The sequence below is a fragment of the Tamandua tetradactyla genome, chromosome 13 (genome assembly GCF_023851605.1).
Source record: "Tamandua tetradactyla isolate mTamTet1 chromosome 13, mTamTet1.pri, whole genome shotgun sequence".
NCBI lineage: Eukaryota > Metazoa > Chordata > Mammalia > Pilosa > Myrmecophagidae > Tamandua > Tamandua tetradactyla.
Genome location: NC_135339.1, coordinates 79,735,618 through 79,753,421, shown reverse-complemented (window position 1 = coordinate 79,753,421; position 17,804 = coordinate 79,735,618). Strand labels below are relative to the sequence as shown.

Sequence of the window (17,804 nt, the reverse complement as noted above, 5' to 3'; positions counted from 1 at the left end):
CAATTGCATTTGTCCTAGGATTTTGCCTAGGAAGACTAGTCTCATAAAGTAGTTCTAAATGAAATTATGGGATGACCAGAAATGGAAAAACAGCATGTGGATAAGTGAATAAACATAGTAAACATAATTTGGGAGGCTCAAAGTCCACATTCCTGACTCTTTCTTTCAGCTTGTGACATCAGATCTCATAAAATACCAGAATAAATTTTTCATTTTACCAGAATAAAGTTTAGTCTGGTCTTTCTAGTTGAGTTTCATTTAAAATAAACAAAGAAACAAAAACCAATTTTTTCATGTCTCCTAAAGCTATCAAAGAAATCTTATGTTGCTTTTACCAATTCCCTACAGCATGCAACAGCCAAAAAAAATAAAATAAAAGAGAGAGAGCGAAATCAATCTAGCTAGTTTAAACAGAAAGGGATGTATTACAAATAGCTTATAGACTCACGAGGAAGGCTGAAAAAAAGTGCAGTTTCTGTCACCGCAGATTCAGGCTACAGGGGAGCCTCTTGCTAACCCAGTCCCAAAAACCCAGCACGAGCTGTAGAAGAACAGCCTCTGCTCCACTTCCGCCTTCCAAATCACACATAAGAGTGTCCCACTGGCTAAACCTAAATCACAACCAGAACCTGAGTTGCTAGGAAGTCTGGGAAATGTAGTTCCGCAATTTTCAGCCTCTGCAATATAAAAGGATGCCAGAAAGAGAGTAAGGAACGGTGAACACCAGCCTACCACGATCATCACAATGCCTTTTTTATTTATTTATTTATTTATTTGGAGTTATTATCCTTTTTTCATGACAAAAGCAATACCTGCTCACTGTCAAAGATAACAGACAAAAGGAGGTAAAGTGAAAATGAAAGTTCCCACCCCATACCCTTTTCCAGAGGGAATCACTATTAGTAGCTTGGAGGGTAGCCTGTCCATGATTTGTATATTTTGTATCACATTTGTGGGGGATGGAGGTTGCACTTACATATTGTTATGCAATTGTTATATATATATACGCTCACTTGAGCATATATCCTGGATATCTTCCCATGACAGGAAATGTGATTCTAACAGATTTTTAGAAACATAGCTGGCCAGGGCTCCTTCAGAGAGGCACCCTACCAATGGACATTGAGGTGTTCTAATTATTCCCTATTATACATAACGCAAAAGGAACAGCTGCTCAGATATTTCAAAGGGTTGAATTCCGAGAAATGAACAAGATGTACCATATTGTGAAGCTGTGTATTTGCGTTCAGGTTCAGGGTCATATAGCACACTGTAGGGGGATGCACAGTTTCCCCCAGAAACTGATGTCTACCCTGAACCTCAGAATGTGACCTTATTTGGAAATGCATATTTGCAAGTGGAATTAAGATATAAGTAAGATAAGGAATGAGATGAGATTATACTGGATTAGAGTGGGCCCTAAATCAAATGCAAGTGTCCTTGTAAGAGACAGAAAAGTACACAGAGAGACACGAAGAAGGCCACATGCAGACAGAGGCAAAGACTGGAGCAGTGCCACCACCAGCCAGGGAATGCCACCAGGAGCTGGAAGGGGCCAGGAAGCTTCCTCTCCTAGCATCTTTGGAGGGTGTGCGGCCCTGCACATACCTTGATTTCAGACTTCTGGCTTCTCAAAGTCCGAGAGAAAAAATTTCTGTTGTTTTAAGCCACCAAGATGTGGTAATTGATATGGTAGTCCCAGGAAGCTCTCCATTCAGTGGAGCCTGGAAAACTGGCCTGATTTTAAGACAAACAAATTAGCCTAAGCCCTAACGGCTTTGATCCAGCAGACATTAATGGATGCTGATGGATCCTCTACAGTCAGTATGAGGGGTTCACAAATGGGACCCCCCCCATTTCTATCCCCAAGGGGACTGCACTCTGCTGGGGACAAACAGGCTTCTGCACGGCTAGTTAGTGTCTGACCCAGGGAGGTGAGGCTGAAGAGCTAAGAAAGCAGGAGAATGGACCCAGCTTTACCCCCAATGGGCAATAGTCTGGGGAAGTCAGCCAGGTTTAAGAATCCTGCTCTGCCACAAGGAATGGAGCAAGGGGATAACTGTATCACAGCATCATCTGTAGGCGTCCAGGGGGCACCTAGGGGATGTGTGCACCAGCTGCTGCAGATCACCCCAATATGGTTTCCTCTGCACTGTTTTTAAAACTTGCACCTCAGCTTGTCTCTACCTGAGCTAGACCTGGTTATGCTGTGACCCTAGCAATAAAGATCGCGATGGGCCAATTATGTCCACGGCATCCATTGGCTGCTTCTCTCAACAACAGAATTCCACTTGAGAATTTCCCTTCCCCCTTCCTCTGCCATGCAATTGATGGCATTGGCACCCAGTTCCCCACCCATGTGAAACAGATCCCCTCGCCCAGTGGCTGATGCAAAGATAGGCATCATGAGCCATCAAGGAAGAGGAAATCCCAGCACTTGTGCAAAATGTATGGGGGAAAAAATGATCTCTTTCCATGAAAGTCTGAAACTGAGGCATGTTGCTCCCATGAAGGGTAGCTGAAGCCTCTAGAGTCACTCTGCGGAGCCTGAGGAAGGCAGTTTAAAAGGTGAAGTAATGCCTTCAGTGACATCTTTTGAGCCGGGATTAAGCATCATCTGAAGGTAACAGATTTCTAGAATTTTAAATTACATTGGCTATTAATTTACACTTTATTGTCTAAACTGGTGCAAGTGAGGTTTTCTTTTATTTTCATCATAAAGAAGCCTAAGGATGAAGAGATAGACTTTTTTTTTATGTCTATCATCTCCCTGGGCACTTCCCATAAACAGCTTCTAAAAACAATTTATCTGCAACCACTGCCACTGCCCCTTCTAGCTGCCCTAGAAACTAGTTCTGCTGGCCTCTCCAAAAGTGAAAGCTCTTTAGATGCATGTCCTACACAGTGAACACAAACTGGCTCAGATGAAAAAGGAAGGGCAGGAAGAATCCAAACAAGAGCCTTCAGGACTGTCAGAACCCTCCCCTTTCCCACAGCTCTGTCACCATGCTGGCTTTATTGTCCCCAACTCCATCAGCCTGGAGCACGACTACTGTCAGCTCAGGGCTCACATGCAATTGCCAACCAAGAGGAAGAGGCTGGCCCTGCCAGCTCCAAGTATAAATATCCTTGAGAACAACTCTGATTGGCTCAGCTTGGGTCACATATACATCCTTGGGCCAATCACTGTAGCCAGAGAAGTGAGGTACCATGATTGGCCCTGATTTTTGGGGGGAGGTGGGATGGAGGATGGAGGAGGGGCAGGACTTTAGAGCCATGGCCATAGAATCAATTTGTTGGAATGAGGAAGGCACAGGTCCTTGAAAGAAGGGGAGCAAAACTGAGAAAGAGGGTAAGGAGCGCTGACAAGTCATAATAATAAGGGTTCCATGGCACCTTGCAGAGCATTATGCAGCTCACTTGATAAGAGGTGCAAAAGAACTCGTGTAAAATAGCTTTGTTTAAAACATGCTATGCTTATTTTCATTCATATACAGCAGGTGCTGTGAGGTCACGTGGTAGGGTGAGCTGACCCTTAAGTCCAATTAAGAGGCAGATGTGATTGGTTTATAGCTAGCTTTGTGTCCTAGGAGGAGCCTACAGTCTCTCCAAGTTCAGTCGTTTAAGGATTAAATGATGTAATATGCCAACACAATGTCTAAGGTTTTGGTGTCTTCCTCCTAACATTTAGAATTGCCATGGGAGAAAGAAAAAGTAAAAAAAAAAAAAAAAAAAGCCTTTCCTGAAAATGTCAGCAGCAGGAAACTCCAAAATGTTGGACCCCCATCTAAACTGGGCCTAATTGTCAAAGAAAAGCCTGCTGCCAAATCAGCCTTGACCTGGAAAATTTTCAAGACATTGTCCAAAGCAAAGAAATGCCAAGGGAAGGAAGTGAAGAAAATGCCAAGGGCTAAGCTTTTTTTTTTTTTTTTTCTGTATTCAAGCTATTATTCAGTAATCCACTTTTTTTTTTTTTAAGTTTAACCAACCTTCAGTCTGGATATCAGTTCTTTGGGCTGCAGAATCCAGAATTGGCTAGGCAATGTGCCTAGAAAGCTCTCCAGCCATTCACGCACATCCTCCACTGACCGTGGATCATCACCTAGATGAGGGTATATGATGGCTTGTATTCATGGACTGTCCCAATTTCAAAGAACCTACCCTGCCCTCTTCTCAAGGGCCCCCATTCACATCCCATTTTGTTTTCTTCTTAAGCTTTCTCTCCATTCAATTTTTTTTCATTACTCATTCCTTGGCTTACCTGTTTATTATCTGCCACCCCCATTAGAATGTCAGCTGTGTAAGGACAGACCTCATCTGTCCTGCTCATTACAGTTTCCCCAGCCCCCCAAACAGAACTGGCGTGTTGTGGTCACCCAGCAAAACTGAATGAATGGAATTGAATTGAATCGAGTGATTGAAGAGTTGATAGACCATGTGGTCTGATAGTCACAGTACTTGAATTTGGAACTTCACTCCCATTTGGATCTTGCACTAAACTAACGAGCTTGGCACTATTATTGTCCCCATTTTATAGATGAGAAGCAAACACTGAGAGGTTAAGTGAGTTTCCTAAGGTGACGTGACTGGAGAGGGACAGAGTCAGGGCTCCCATTACGGTGTTTGTCCCACCCCAACACACACGTCAAGGTTAGATGAAGGATAACAGAAGCGGCATCAGTGAGGAGGCTTTGAGAACAGAAAATGTTAGGGGCAGGCAAAGCTTGAGCTTTTCTATTTGTTTAGTTCCAAAAGCTCCTCCTGGGAGCCCAATATAACTTTGACAGATGCTTTAAAGTTCCTGAACTCTCTCACAATATCATCTCTCATTGATGCAGGGTTTTAAAGACAAAGAGCTCTCAGTATGTCAAATGCTTGATGCAGTTTTGTATCTATAAGTCAGGACATAGTAGGTTGCAAGTGACAGAAATACAACTCAAATGTGCTCAGACAAAAAGAAAGTGTCTTACTCAACTAGGGGAAGGAGAGGGCTGAAGCTGGGGCAAAGGCACATCTGGCATTCTGTAATCCTTCAACTCCAATTACCCAATTATCTGCCCTATTTCTATCTCTTGAGGGTCTCTGTTACCAACTGAAGTTTTCCAAGTTGATTCACTAATGTCAGTTCATATCAGTGAGACCATACGGTATTTGTTATCCTGGAGGTTATTCTTATGCATAATATAGATATCATCTTTTCAGTTAAGGTATAACGGAGAGGCTGGAGGGAACTGCCTGAAAATGTAGAGCTGTGTTCTAGTAGCCATGTTTCTTGAAGATGATTGTATAGTGACACAGCTTTCGCAATGTGACTGTTTGTGAAAACTTCAGAGGGAACTGCCTGAAAATGTAGAGCTGTGTTCTAGTAGCCATGTTTCTTGAAGATGATTGTATAGTGATACAGCTTTCGCAATGTGACTGTTTGATTGTGAAAACTTCAGAGGGAACTGCCTGAAAATGTAGAGCTGTGTTCTAGTAGCCATGTTTCTTGAAGATGATTGTATAGTGATACAGCTTCGCAATGTGACTGTTTGATTGTGAAAACCTTGTGTCTGATGCTCCTTTTATCTACCTTATCGAAAGATGAGTAAAGCATATGGATTAAAAATAAATAAATAATAGAGGGAACAATTGTTAAAATAAATTTAGTAGATTGAAATGCCAGTGATCAATGAAAGGGAAGGGTAAGGGGTATGGAATATATGAATTTTTTCTGCTTTCTTTTTCTTTTTCTGAATTGATGCAAATGTTCTAAGAAATGATCATGATAATGAATATACAGCTATGTGTCGAAAAAAAGAAGGTTCATATTGTATGTTGATTGGTTTTATTAATTAAAAAAAAGACACACATACACACAAAAAAAACACAAAACCTCCAAATTCTCCATAAGACAGAAATGGGCTGATTGATCTCTTGAATCTCTTCACCCATTCCTCATGCCACCAGAAAATAAGCCTAATAGGACTGGTGGGAAGAAGATATTTGGCTTGGGAGGATGAAATTCTGTTGCACTGTGAACAGCAGAAGGAAACTACTGACCTGCAAATGCAGCACTGGGCACAGTCCCAATCTTCCAGCTATCCATCCTACCAGAACTGCCATCCCCCTGAGTCCAAAGCTCTGTGGTCTCATCTTCCTAGAAGGGGACATTTGGATGTGCAAACCCAGCTCTCCATTCAGAGGTGTGGGTACCACTTCCCGGGGCACTCAGACCCTCCTCTAAGCACAGATATTCCCAGGGATATGGGAAACAAATAGCAAAAGGCTCCAGCACCAAAATGATGTCCTATACTTGGCTCTGTGAGAAAGAAACAGAGAAAAATGAGGAAGCAATTGGTGATTCCTGTCAACAGGGGTCAATACTCTAAAGCAGTTACTGCTGTATCTTAAAATGAAAATAAATGGATAAAGCCCAGTGTTTGTAATGATGATCTTGAAGCTCAGGAAGCTCTTTAACTCACAAAAGAAAATTGAAACAATTATGGTGCTTCTGTAGCAGGATTTCAGGCGTTAGAAATGGACCCAGTGCTTCTCACCGCTAAGGTTTGCTTATATTCCCCAAAGTGATGCCTGAACCACTTCTATCAGGCCTTTCTTCCTTTGATGTATGATTCTGAGCTGGGTTTAAAATATGTAGCAGTAGGAGGGTGTCATGGGTTGAATTGTGTCTCCGAACAGGGTGGATAATTAACCCTTGGTTCCAAGAGTATGAGCTTATTTAGAAATAGGGTCATTGCAGATGGAATTAGGTAAGTTAGCATGAGGTAATACTAGAATAGGGTGGGCCCTTTATCTTATATGACTGATATCCTTATAAAGGGAGAGGAGACACAGACAGACAAGAGAGAAGAGGGCCTCATGACGATGGAAGCACAGAGGTGGAAATGGAGTACTGTAGCTTCAAACCAATAATTGCCAGCAAACCAGGAACTAAGAAGAGGCAAGGAAGGATTTTTCTACAGGCTTCAGAGTCAGCTTGGCCTTGACTTTGGACTGCTAGCCTTCAGAACTGTAACACAATAAATTCCTATGGGTTTTAGTCACTGTGGTGCTTTGTTATGACAGCCACAGGAAACTAAGATAGTAGTGGGTATTTACCTGCCACTTACAGGTCAGAAAGGCAGAAGGATGTGGGGATTGTATTAGGGAAGGCCTCTCCAGAGCCAGGGAGGAGGTGACACTGGAATTGGGACCTGAGGGAGAGGAAGGGAGAAAATACGAGGGGGTGTGAACATGGGCTATTCCTGGACGATTCAGGCTCTGAGTGTAAGGGAGGTCAAGAGTAAAGTCATGAAGGCTCCTGAAAGTCATCTAAAGAGTTTAGGCTACATCCCTAAGAACTGAACAACTCTGGTCACTCCAGGGGAGGTAAGTGCACCTGGACAGAGGAAGGGGCTTGTGCGGTGGTGGGATGTCAGGTCAGAGCCAGGCCTGTGCCTGTGTGCTTTTCCGCAGGGTGGCTGCCATCTCTCACCCCCAGCCCCCACCTCCTCTCCACTGACTCCAGTTTTCTTCTTTCCAGTGCCCTTCCAGTGGAGGTGAGAGATGGAGATTGGCAGGGCAGATAAGCCCAGAGGTGAGATAGCAGATAGCAGTTTGGAGGCTGGCTCGAATTCATCAGCCCCAGATTAGAATTGCTGGTATCGTGAAAAATGAGAAAGAAAGGACCCCATTTTGCCCAGAATGCACAGTGCCTTCCCCCCTGCACGGTAGGGGCCCCAGCAGGTTTCCACACCTGGACCAGTTGGACACCCCACGGGGAGAAGAGAGGCTGGTATGGTAGGTCGGAGCTGCAAGTGCTGGAGCAGCCTGGAGAACCACTCCACTGCTGCCTCTGCCCCAGGGAACACTGGGGGCACCAAGAGACACGGGCACAAACTCAGTCGGAGATTGCGGTGATGGCTGCACACTGGCTGGCGCAAGCGTTCTCTCTCCCCACTGTCCACCCCCTTTTATAAAAGACAACTTTCCTGATTAATTTCGGGTTGCCTGTCATTGTTTCTGACTTGTAATCAATCTCAAGGTGTGCCAGGATGCTGTATATTTACTTGGAATTGCTTGCCTAGGCCTGCTCAGTCGGCATTCCTATTAGCAGGATTTTTTTTTTTCCATTTTGTTTGTGAAATGAAATAAAATAGATAGGGCTCCATTTCCAGGGAGCTCCTCCTGTCCCAGTTCTCTGAGCACCATCAGGCTCTGGGTGATCACAAGGCCCTTCCAGGGGCCAAGGGGGCTTCTCTGCCTTTGGTGCTAAGAAGGCCTGGGAGGGGGCGTTTCTGGCTCTGCCCGACAGGGACATGTAGATAGAAATAACTCCTGCCATTAACCAGGACTTAATCATGGTGGATGTGGAGGAAGAGATCCTTGGCTGGCCAAAGCGAAGAAATGAAACTGCTGAAATCATGGCTAAGAGGTTGGGATATGGACAGGGGCTTCAGGGCAGAGAGAGAGGCTCTAGTCCCAATTTTGCCCCTGCTGTATCACAAACGCAAGCAAGTAATGCAAGTGCTGTCTTGAGCATGACTTTCCCCCTTGGTAAAGTGGGGGTAACAATTCCTGTCTCACAGGGTGGCTAGAGGATTAAATGAGATCGCTCTCATATGTGTAATTCCTTGGCACCCTTGATGCAAAGATAGTATCTAACAAATATTTCAGTCTTCCCTTTTGGAGCATTATATTCTATAAAGCTTGACTTCTGATGGCACAGGGAGAGGAAGGGACTTTTCTCTGGGTCTTTCCGAGGGAATAATAAAGGTCTAAGAAAGACGTGAAGCACACATATGACTAATGAGATGAAGGGCAGTAAGTTCTCCTGAACCTGTTCCGAGGTAGTGATATAGTGCCAGGAAACAGGAGAGCAGAGTGGTTTCAGCACCCCCAACTGGGAAGAAACTGAGAGTGCATTGCTGGGTCAAGACCTCTGCCTTGCACACGCCATGTTCCACAGGAGTAGTCTCTGTGTTAGAATTTGTAATAAATCCATTCTTGGCTGGCTTTCTTTGTGGGTGACTTCTCCATTGTCTTGAAGAGGTAGGTTCTCCTTGGGTGGACATAGTACTTATGCAAAATGAAGCATACCTTGATCAGTGCCTAAGGAAGAGAGAGAAGAGCAAGTCCCCGGTGAAAGGTTAGGAAAAGTTTAAAGCCATTTTCATAGAAGAAAAATAATCCTCTTCCAAATCTCTTCTTGTATGGAAATTGTGGTACAATGGGATATTATACAGCAACTAAAAATGTTTGTGTTGAAAAGGGTCTATGAAAAAAGCAAGATAAAAAGTTGTGCATACTACATGATTTGAGCTATGTTAAAAACACATTTACATATTTTAAAGATAGAAATACACCATCTTTTCTCTAGCTGATGGATGATGAAAGCTGTTTTTCCTTATTTCTACTTCTCTATATTTTACTAGTTTTCAATGGGCATATATCCTTATAATAATAATAATAGGGAAGAGGTGATAAGGAAGAACATTTTTTTTTAACCTTTTCTTTAGTGTGAAATGTAACATACACAAAAAAGCAATAAATTTCAAGTACTTTTTTGGGGGTAGGGTGGGTGCATGGTCTGGGAATCGAACCCGGATCTATCGCATGGAAGACAAGCATTCTACCACTGACCCAGCCATACAACAGCAAGTACATTTTAACAAGTGGTTATAGAACAGCTTTAAAGTTTGGTATGGGCTACTGTTCCGTGATTTTTTTTGTTTTTTCTTCTAGCTGCTCCAAGACACTGGAGACCAACAGAAATATCAGTATAATGATTCAGCAGTTATGCTCATTTGTTAACTCCTATCTCCTCTGTTATACTCCTCCTTCTCTTTAAATAACATATATACATAAAAGCAGTAAATTTCAAAGTACATCACAACAATTAGTTGTAGAACAGATTTCAGAGTTTGGTAGGGGTTACAATTCCACAATTTTAGGTTTTTATTTCTAGCTGCTCTAAGGTACTGGAGGCTAAAAGAAATATCAGTATACTGATTCAGCAATCATATTCATTTGTTAAATCCAACCTTCCCTGTATAACTCTACCATCACCTTTGATCTTTCTCCCACTCTTCAGGGGTATTTGGGTTATGCCCATTCTAACTTTTCTCATGTTGAAAGAGGCTATCGATGATATGGGGTAGGGGGATGGAACTAGTTGATGTTCTGGAAGGGCTGGCCCCTCTGCATTTCAGGACTTACTTGGATAAAGAAGAACTTTGAAAGTCCTCTCAAGTCTCCATGTATTGGTGTTCCCATTTAAAATCATACTTTCCTTCTCTGTATGCCAAGAAGTAATTGGACTGTATAGCTTTTATCATGTGACCATGTATTTGTAAAAACCTTGTGGCTGACACTTCCTTTATCCAGAATATGGGTAGATGAGTAATAAAATAAAGACGTGCATGGAAAAAATACCCTTATGTAAATTATGGACAATAGTTATAGTATAGTTTAGAATAGTTTTATCAGGCCTCTCGCCTTTCATCTTTCCTTTCTTGCCAGAGTACCTGCATGTCTTCTCACATGTGTATTCAATAAACATTCTATCTACTTAACTCTGCTGAGCCCTTGAATTCTTTCTCATGGTGCTGCCAAGAACCTGGAAGCCGAAATCTGGGAACAACAGCACTTCCTTCAATCTCCCACCAGGAGCCTCAGGTGACAATACAGTCAACTGCACTCAGAATGTCACCTTCAACAAAAAAGGGCTTCAAAAGAAAATCAAGCCAACTCTGCAAATGAACTCACTACCTCCCCTCTACATGGGACATAGATTCCAGGGATGTCTCCCTGGCACCATGGGACAAAATTGCCTGGGAGAATTAAAGCCTCTGGATTTTTCTTATGTCAGTTAAGCCCTGAAACCCAGATGTACCAATTTCATTCCTCTGCCCTATAAGGTCAGCACCCCTTTTCAGCATGAAGTCAGAGCTGTCGTCACCCAGATATCCCCCAAGACTGAGGAATGGACAAAATAAAAGGAAGGAATTATAACCAAGAAACTAAGAGTTAACATAATTATGATGACTGAATCATTATATAGATGCCTTTTTTTTTTACTTTCTAGTATACTGTAGAATAGCCAAAGGAAACAACTAAAATTGCTGAAACACATTGAACTGTAACCCAGATGCACTGATTTTTGATAATGACTGTATAACTATATAATCTTTATTTTATGACTGTAAAAATGTTGTGACTGGCCCTGCTTGTACCTTTTATCCTGTTTTACAACTTTAGAGTCTTATGATCACAAAGACAAACCCATAACGCTCATTAATGAAGGCACTTGAGTCAGCCGAGAGCTAACCCACCCCATTTCCTAAACTATGTTACTGGACAATGCTAGAGCTAACCAAAATTGGTCCACCTGATACGTACAGTAGCTTAAACTTTAGCCTATAAGTGACCTATATCTCATTATAACAGTAAAAATTATGCCCATCATCATGGTAAGGCCCACCTTTTTGTACATACATTATGTGACTAAGCATATAATCAATCTGTGCATGCTTAATAATTATATCATACCTAATTTCATCATCTCAAGCCATTATACTCATTATCCTAAAACCTGAACATCTTTTGATACTACAAAACTATCAGAGTTGCAGTTTGAGCAATAGATTTTAAGCTGATAGGTTATTTCTTCTCCTTGCTTCATATAGCAATAAACTCTTTCCCCCTTTTGAAAAAAAAACCTTTTATCAATTGTAACAAATGTAACTATTGTTAAAAAAAAGTATAATTACATAAAAGTGTTATTATCAATTGTAACAAACTTTCCACACCAAGGCAAGTGTTGATGGTGGGATGGTATATGGGAAACCTGTATGTTATACACGATTGTTCTGTAAACCCACAACTTCTTTGATAAATTTTTTAATTAATAAAAAAGATGTAATTGGAGAGGAGGAAACCGGAAACACCATGATGGTGATGGAGATGAGTCCATGGGCATCAAGCCGGAATCCACAATTGTAGTATCCAAGGCCACACCCCAAGTCCTTAGGGGGCTGACAATTTAGAGAATTACACTACCAGCCTGTTGGCTTTCTTAGCATCTCCCATGTTAGAGAAAGAAAAAATCAATGACACCAGTGATTTTCCAAAGGAAATTCTACACAGAAGTTCAATATATAAAATGGATTTAAAAGGACTCAGACACTGGGCAGGCAACAATGGCTCAGCGGCAAAGTTCTTGCCTTCCATGCTGGAGACCCGGGTTTGATTCTGGTGCCTGCCCATGCAAAAAAAAAAACAAAACAAAAAAGGAGTCAGACACTTATTGGGAAGGAGGGAAGGACAGAGGGATACTGGAGCCCCAACATCCTTCCTCAGTTCCCCCACTCTCCGTTCCCCCAGTTCATCTTCTGATCCTGTACCTTAGTGAGGAAACATAGTTTGAAAACCTTGCCATATTCAACTGGCTTGTCATGTGGAGAGCAAAGAAGCGGGGGGGGGGGGGGGGGAAGGGGGGGGATGGGGAGGGGTGGGATTCTACTTTTATGTAATTGGGAAAAATATTTTTGCTGAAAATCTACTTCCATATAAATAGTTTCATCCAGATCTGTTTTAGGAAAAAAGAGCAATAAGGATGTTTTTACCAACCAAATTTATCCTCTGGGAAGGGTGTGAGGATTGATTTTAAATACATTTAAGCCTTTGACTTACCTAGTTGCTAAACCTTATAATTTATGAAATGGCATAAATCGTGATTACTAACAGTTGATTCAGACTTGGTTAAGTTATTTGTTCCTGGTGCGTTCCTTGCTGGGCTTCCAGGGGGGGGGGAAATACCCTTTTAGAATTTGTTTCTACCCAACTGTCTCTTGGAAGAACAGATTGCTTCGGGTTTTTCTTTCATAGTTTGTATACATTTGCAACTGTATATTATTAGAATTAATTTGCAAATATGATCTGAAATATTAATGCCCGTGACTTTTCATCTCAGCGCTGTTTGGAGGTCTAGATTCTGGGGCACGGGAAGCTCTCGGCAGCCTTCAAACACATCTGCTGCTCTCCTTCTGTCCAGCCACTGGGGCGCTGAGTATTTCCTTTCATCTCTCTAAAGAGAGGTGGCCAGAGCCAGCAGGCAGCATCCGTTCAATCCAGCCTAAGGGCCACTAAAAATCCTGGGATGCTCGCCAAGCTGTAAGCGTGCGGATGGGAAGGGGAAGGGTGGTATGTGGGGGTGCCGAGGGGTCACTGTGAGTGCACTGATGGACTGTAGTGTGCTTTGGGGGCTCAGCTGACAGGAGCCACATGAAGAGGGAGGCCAGTCTTTCTTGTTCCCAGAGGGAACAAAACTTTTGCTGGGGACCCTGCCCTGAGGCCAGCAGCAGAGATGGAGAAGCCTCAAGTAGGGGCTCTCAAGTAAGACTGTCTGCCACCCCTGGTTTCATCTTGAATGATCTCTGGCAAGTTACTCTTCCTCCTTGAGCCTTTGGGCTCATGCATAAAATGGGGATAATCACAACTGATTGTAAGGAGAACCTTTCCTGTGGTCACCGTGACATTGTGCTCATGTGCGAAAATGCTTGTAAGGTATACAGATATGCAGCGAGTGTGGAGAGATGAAATGACATGAAACCTGGAATTTAAAGATTCAATGCAATACCAATTAAAATCCCTAAAACTTAATTTTCAGAAATAGAAAAACCAATAACCAAATTTATCTGGAAGAGCAGGGTGCCCCAAATAGCAAAAAAAATATCCTAGGGAAGAAAAATTATGTCAGAAGTCTCATGCTACCTGATTTTAAGGCATATTACGAAGCTACAGTGGTCAAAACATCATGGTACTGGCATAACGACAGGTATACTGACCAATGGAATCTAACAGAGTGTTCAGATATAGGCCATCTCATCTATGGACAATTCATCTTTGATAAGGCAGTCAAGCCAACTCACCTGGGACAGAACAGTCTCTTCAATAAATGGTGCCTAGAGAACTGGACATCCACATGTAAAAGAATGAAAGAGGATCCATATCTCACACCCTATACAAAAATTAACTCAAAATGGATCAAAGACCTAAACATTAGATCTAAGACCATAAAACTTTTAGAAGAAAATGTAGGGAAATATCTTATAAATCTTATAATAGGAGGCGGTTTCCTAGACCTTACACCCAAAGCATGAGCATTGAAGAAAGAAAGAAAGAAAGAAAGAAATGGGAACTCCTCAAAATTAAACACTTTTGTGCATCAAAGAACTTCATCAAGAAAGTAAAAAGACAGCCTACACAATGGGAGACAATATTTGGAAAAGACATATCAGATAAAAGTCTAGTATCCAGAATATATAAAGAGATTGTTTAACTCAACAACAAAAAGACAGATAACCCAATTACAAAATGAGCAAAAGACTTGAACAGACACTTCTCAGGAGAGGAAATACAAATGGCCAAAAGGCACATGAAGAGATGCTTAACTTCCCTGGCTATTAGGGAAATGCAAATCAAAACCACTATGAGATATCATCTCACACCCACCAGAATGGCCATTATCAATAAAACAGAAAATGACAAGTGCTGGAGAAGATGTGGAGAAAGAGGCACACTTATCCACTGTCGGTGGGAATGTCAAATGGTACAACCACTGTGGAAGGCAGTTTGGCTCCTCAGGAATCCAAGTATTGAACTGCCATATGACCCGCCAATATCATTGCTAGGTATCTATTCAGAGGACATGAGGGCAAGGATACAAACAGACATTTGCACATCAACATTTATAGCAGCATTTTTCAATTGCCAAGGGATGGAAACAGTTAAAATGTCCATCAATAGAGAGTGGCGAAGCAAGCTGTGACATATACATACGATTGAATATTATGCAGCTGTAAGACAGAATAAAGTTATGAAGCATGTAACAAACAACATGGATGGACCTTAAGGACATTATGCTGAGAAAGATTAGTCATAAACAAAAGGACAAATACTGTATGGTCTCACTGATATGAACTGACATTAGCATATGAACTTGGAGAATTTCAGTTGGTACAGAGACCATCAGGAGATAGAAATAGGGTAGATACTAGGTAATTGGAGCTGAAGGGATATAGATTGTACAACAGGACTGATTGTAAAAATTCAGAAATGGATAGCATAATACTATCTAACTGTAATACAATAATATTAGAATGTTGAATGAAGCTGAAAGTGAGACTGATAGAGGGAGGAGGCCTGGGGGCACAAATGAAATCAGAAGGAAAGATAGACAATAAAGACTGAGATGGTATAATCTAGAAATGCCTAGCGTATATAAAGATAGTGACTAAATGTGCAAATTTAAAAATGTTTCTGCATGAGAAAGAACAAAGGAATGTCAATACTGCAGGGTGTTGAAAAAGATGATAGTTAATATTTTAAAACTTTAACTTATGTGTAAGACTAAAGCAAAAAATGTTTATTTGGTACAAAATTTATATTTTGACTAGTACATTTCCTAATATAACTTATGTGGACAGCTTAATTGAACACCATAAGTACATGGAACCTTGAGTAGGGCATGAAATTTTTTAGGTTTGTCCAGAGTATTGCCCCGATAAATCCCAGAGTGATTTGAACAGTGAATAAAAAAGTATTTGCAAAGCTCCCTTGGGGGAATGGCAAGAAAGGGGGAAAACTCAACTTTCCCAAGTGGAGAATTCTTGATATTTTCACAAGCAGTGGGGACAACCAAAACAATAGGCTGAGCCCCCTATCTTGGGGTTTGTTCATATGAAACTTAACCCCACAAAGGATAAAATTAGGCCCAAGAGTCACCCCCAAGAGAACCTCTTTTGTTGCTCGGATGTGGCCTCTCTCTCTCAGCCAATACAACAAGCAGACTCACTGCTATACTCCTCTCTACATGGGACATGACTCCCAGGGAGGTGGACCTTCCTGGCAACATGGGATAGAAATCCTAGAATGAGCTGGGACTCAGCATCAAGGGATTGAAAAAACCTTCTCAGCCAAAGGGGGAAGAGCGAAACGAGACAAAGTAAAGTGTCAGTGACTGAGAGATTCCAAACAGAGTTGAGAGGTTATACTGGAGGTTATTCTTACGCATAATAAAGATATCACCTTTTTAGTTAAGGTGTAATGGAGAGGCTGGAGGGAACTGCCTGAAAATGTAGAGCTGTTTTCCAGTAGTCATGTTTCTTGAAGATGATTGTATAATGACATAGCTTTCTCAATGTGACAAGTGATGGTGAAAACTGTGTCTGATGCTACTTTTATCTACTTTATGGACAGATGAGTAAAACATATGGATTAAAAACAAATAATAAGGGGAACAAATGTCAGGATAAATGCAGATTGAAATGAAAGGGAGGGGTAAGGGGTATGGTATGTATGAATTTTTTCTGTTTTCTTTTTATTTCTTTTTCTGAATTGATGCAAATGTTCTAAGAAATGATCATGATGATGACTATAAAAAAAAACTATGAAAACAAATATTTTAGTTTAAGTGTGTCAAGTTCTTTTTTCAAGTGTGTAATTAGAAAGCAAAGAACAGTAGATAGTTACCATCTTAAAAAAGTCTCTCTTTTTCTTTGTCTTCCTAGGCCTAAAAAATCATCTTTTCATTTAAAGCTGCAATTTAATAGCCTTTTCTGACACTCTAGAGCTCACACTGATTTCTTCTTTTCCCAGACACCGAGCGCATTGAGAACAAACTCCAAAAAGTTTTTCACTTAATTGTAATAGTTTCATGAGTCAGTCTTCTCAACTAGATTGTAAACTGTCTAACTGCAGAAATCATGTCTTATATTTCTCTTGCCTGGCACAAACTTCGGTAATTGCTGATTAATGAAATCAACCTGAAATTAAGAAAAAAAAAAAGTAAAAAGTAAAAAAGTGGGGAGGGAAGCATATGTGGCAAAATCTTGACAAATGTTGAGTCTGAGTGATGGGTATACAGGATTTTATTGTTCTATCCTCTCTAACTTTGTGTAAGTTTGACAACTTTTAAATGTCACATTAAATTTTTTCTTAATGAAGAGCAACCTAAAATATCTGTCAAGCTCCTGTCCCAGTGCCCTGCCCAGGGTGTCCCCCTGAGAACAGCTCCCCAGGGCCAGCTTGCACCCTCTCTCTGGGGGGGGGGTATGGGAATCATGCATAATTTAGGCCACTGACCCTGGCATTGCCTGTAAATGCACCCCAAGTGATTTTTCTCTGACCTTGAACTAACCCAGGGGGAAGCAAATAGCTGGCCAAAATTATGGTTGCATAACCTTTCCGAGGGCTTACTCGGTGACTCCCATTCACTGGAGCCTCTCCTGCCTGCAGAGCTGCCCACAAAACAGCTGTGGCATGGCACAACCACAAGAAAGAGTCACGGAGGGGAAAGAAAGAGACGTCTAAATGCCATGGAAGCCAAGCAGGAACCACTCTGGATCTTAATTTCACTTTTACAAGGGAAACAACTGCTGTAGCTGAGGTTAAAGAAAACACTGAGGGCTGCTGAACTTTGAGGTGAATCAAACCCATCTCTTCAGACCTTCTCCACTTTTATGAGGAGGCTGGCGGTCGCTGGTTCCGGGGACACTCACCTGGGGTGGGGTGGGGGGGAGGCCGCATTCTTTTCCCGTCCAGTCACTGACGTCCACTTGACCTTCCTGAGCCTCTTTTCTCCATGGGCAAATGAGGGCTTAGATCAAAGTAAGTCTCGGGTCTCTCTGGCTTTGTGATTCTTTAAACCTCTGCATTGGTTGGTGAAGAATTCCAGGTTACAGAGTGAACAGAGACTCTGTCCCATGGAGTCCACTGAGAGTCAAAAGCCTTCTGTGATTAATAAGCCAGATGCAAAAGGA

General features: G+C 41.8%; 1 long non-coding RNA gene across 1 annotated transcript in view; it reads right to left on the bottom strand.

Annotated features, from left to right (window-relative positions):
* Positions 1–7,465: 7,465 nt before the first annotated feature.
* Positions 7,466–17,804, bottom strand: part of LOC143654341 (uncharacterized) — a 44,831-nt gene continuing 34,492 nt past the window's right edge. Inside the window, exons 5-6 of the long non-coding RNA XR_013161770.1 lie at positions 17,544–17,775; positions 7,466–9,093 (exon numbers count right to left, since the gene is read on the bottom strand). This is a non-coding gene — a long non-coding RNA (uncharacterized LOC143654341). The remainder of the gene's footprint in view (positions 9,094–17,543; positions 17,776–17,804) is intronic.